Genomic DNA, 3,910 nt, shown 5'->3' on the forward strand with positions numbered 1-3,910 from the left:
CTCTAATTAATGATTGTGGATGGAACATGCCTCGAAGAGATGTCTCTGTTCTTTATTTTTTCTTATTTTTCGTATAAAGGTACACAAAACACCACATTAACGCACGCGCAAATTACGCATTATATTTTGGGCAATCATTATCCCGCCAAAAATTGATGTTGTTTTGCTCTTTTTTACCAGAAGAGCGGAAAAACCTGCCAGGACATCCCCAAAATATCTCTCATTTCCCGGAATACGCTAAGCTTTAAGCCTCCGGAGCAGTCGTGACGTTCACAGGAAGGTGCACTTGTTGTTTTTCTCAGCACAGTGCAACAAAGAAAAAAATTGCAAAACATGTTAATGAGGGAATAATAATATGAATTGATATCCCTCTTGTGGGGCTGAGAAAAAATTGGTGTGAAGATCTACGGAGGGAGAGATGAAACTTCGCAGTGTGCTCGCTTTGGGTAATTTAATTCGAGGAAAGTGGAGGCGCCGGGTTGGTGTAACATTTGGACATAATTTTGATATTTTTAGTTATTTTGAGCTGCAATGGAGGCGCTAGGTTGCTAAAACAAAACCTTGAATAAAGCTCAAATTAATCATTTTGGTGTAATTAAGAAAACAGTGGAGGCGCCTGGCACACTGTCATTCAAATTTTAGTAAAGTCCTACTAAAGTCTTTAGTAATTGAATTTATACTAAAAATTTTAGTAGCCATAACTGGAAATTTTAGTCATTTAGACTCGATTCACTAAACTCTTTAGATCTTTTCACTAAAATGTGTTTTTTCTTAGTGCTGGTATCTAAAATTTTTAGTTCTACACCCTTAAAACTAAACTTTAGTAGCCAATTTAGTCAAATTATTTACTAAAGTTTCCAGTAAATACATAAGTACTAAATTCTTTAGTTCCCTCCAACTAGAATTTTAGTAAAGTTTTTTTAACTAAAGTTTTAGCAATGCCAATCAGAAATTTATTTTATTCACTAAATTGATCAAATTGACAAATTTTGAATTCAGTGAAATTTTTAGTAAAAAATTGGAAATTTTTTACTTTTTCTTATAATTTCATAATTTTTCTGATCTACTCTTAATTCTAGTTTTAGTACTGGGTGCGAAAATTTGAATGACAGTGTAAGAGCCAAAATTTTGATGTTTTATTAATTTTGAGCAAGATTTTAATTGAATTCTGAATTCTATGTAATTTTTTTTTACAAAAAATTCTTAATAAAATTAATCAAAGACCGGAAACGTTTCAAATAAATGCAAAAATATATTTCAAGTAAATTACCAGGCGTCTCCATCTAAATCTTCCTCAAAGCTTCGAGTATAAATCAGCCTTTCATCAGGTTCTAAAATCATTTTACTTGGAAATATCTGAAAGAAAAAAACATTCAAACTTCCCACAAGGAGTTTTTATAACAAAAACGCTATAAAAGTGACTCAAAAGAGAAAGAAGATCATCTCCTAGCCCGCTACAATGCTTGGAAGATTGCGAGCATTACTGGTGCGCATCTCATTGATGGCCGAAGGACACAGCAATGGTATTGAGAGGAGGGAGAGTTGAGATCAATTGGGTTTTGTATCTGTTTGTAGATTGTATTGGGGATATTGTGCGAGCTCGGTGGTCAATTAAAATTGCATGTTTCAAGCTAATTTTGACAGAAGCGCAGGTGATTTTCCCCGAGTTTTAGGTTGTCGCGCGCGTGCAGAACCCCAAAATGCGAGAGTTTCTACCATTCAATGGGTAAAGGTCCCACAACCACGATGATGGTGAAGATGAAGAAAATCACCGCGCAGAAAAATAGTGTGAGAGGAGCCCCGCAATGTGCAGCTGTTAATATAAATTGTCCATTTTATTTCGCACGCCGCCGCGAGATCATTTAAATGGTGCACACACGCGAAATTGCTGCAGCACGCGGTGTGAAGGTGAAGGGAGGACAGGTATAGACGGTGTGTTGGACACCTTGTGGACAATGTCTGTCGCCTTGAACGGGGGAGAGCTGCGAGAGGAAGAAATTTGCCTCTGGGCACATGCAAACGCCATTTGATGTGCTTTCTCACTTTACCGGGTCGCACTTAATCTTTATCTCATCCACAGGATCTATGCACACTCTCTGGTGGTGTTGCAAAAATTATGGAATTCCACCGCCTCATGGCGCGACAGGAGCAACAGCCTCACACAGTAACACCCACAACGCTATCGCCTGCCATCTCGACTCGCGGGAAATTTTGCTCTCTCAGTTTGCATTTTCAAAAGCTATTCTTGCATTATACATATAGGCAAAATGATCCCAATTAAAGTGCTGCCGACGATGAGGTGTGCAATTAACGATTGATCACGGCAACAGGTTCCCTTCATCCAATCCTCCTACTCTCTCCTTCTCCTCCTGCACACAACAGAAGCTATATAGCATAGCTTTTCAATGTTACGAAGAATTTTCTTCTTTTTTTTTTCACGGTGATAGAGAGAGGAAGAAAAATCCCTTCAAAGCACACCCGCGCACCTGAAAAAACGCACAAAAAAAGGAACGCAGCAGCGGTGTAATTACGCGTGGTTTGATTAGTGTTTCGCGGAACTGCAATTTAAAGTGGAACAAATTGCTGGGCGTTTTAGTGTTGGCGCTAAATGGGCCTCAATGGCGGGTGAGGGAGAAATTATTGTTTTCCCGCGCAAATTGGCGGTCACTCCGTCACTAATGACTGTAATTCTTAGCGCGATATTTGAGAGCATTTAGACTACAATTTAAACTGTAAGAAAGGAGTTTTTATACTTTGTCAAAGAAATGAGATTTCTTTTTTTTATTTTCTTGTTCATAAAAAAAATTCAATTAGCTCACTATGTATGTATATAGCGAATTTTAGCAACTCATCTCAATTCCCAAACTCTCCTGGCTTTCTATGGTTCCAACATTCGCCGCCAGCAGGTTTAAGAGCGAAGCTCATCTGCACGATCACTGAGCAAACATTAAATAACTCGACGACGAATGAGATTTATTAATTAACATTTATATAGGAGAATTATCACATCAATCGCGCGCGGGGTTCGATGGGTGGAGCGCGGTGCCGTAGCCGATGGGGACGACACGGCGTGTGTGTGTACCAGCGGGAATGGGACAAATCCGCAATGGATGGTGCGCTAAGAGATGCATTATACCCCGAAAAGCGACTCAAGACTAGGCGCTTTTAATCAATTAAATAACTCACGTGTGAGAGTATATATACCCCATAAGACGATCTTATCGAGGATGGAGAACTCCTTCGTGTAGTTTCACACGGTCAGCCCCTCCGCTCCATACCTCCCCAGCATGCATTTACAACCATAAAACAAGTGCATAGCCTTGTTCATATTTAATTTCCAATCCACGGTGGTTGTAGGGCCAGGCGCAGGAGGACAGCGACAGTTGAGCAAATAAATAAATTATCCATCCGACACCTTCGCCAAATGGGTGCGAAGGAGGAATTGCAGAGCAACTCTCCTACATTTATGTTTTATACCTACATATAGCTATGTATATGAGAGAACTGATATTTCCAATTCCACCTCCGACACGTTTGAGCATCGATGTGGTTTAGAAATAACTCGGGCACACAGATGGAATTACAATATTTTCCGATTTGTGGATTTCTTCTACATCGTTGCTTTCTTAGATGCATTGTCTTTTATCATTTGTAGTTTGAAAAAAAAAGAAGTTGTACAATTACTTCAACAGATGGCGCCTTTCTCGGATTTTTCTTTGTAATTCTGCATCAGAATCCTTTTTTAACACTTAGAGGATCGAGGTTTTTAACCTCAAATGTTTGACCTTCATTTTCTCTCAAAAGAAAATATTTTTCCATGTTTTCTTTCGACGATATTGAAGTAATGAAACTTCCTATACACAGATGTAGAAATTATCACGAAATGTGAAATAGATTTTAATCTTTTGGC

This window comes from Lutzomyia longipalpis, chromosome 3, assembly GCF_024334085.1.
Source record: "Lutzomyia longipalpis isolate SR_M1_2022 chromosome 3, ASM2433408v1".
Taxonomy (NCBI): domain Eukaryota; kingdom Metazoa; phylum Arthropoda; class Insecta; order Diptera; family Psychodidae; genus Lutzomyia; species Lutzomyia longipalpis.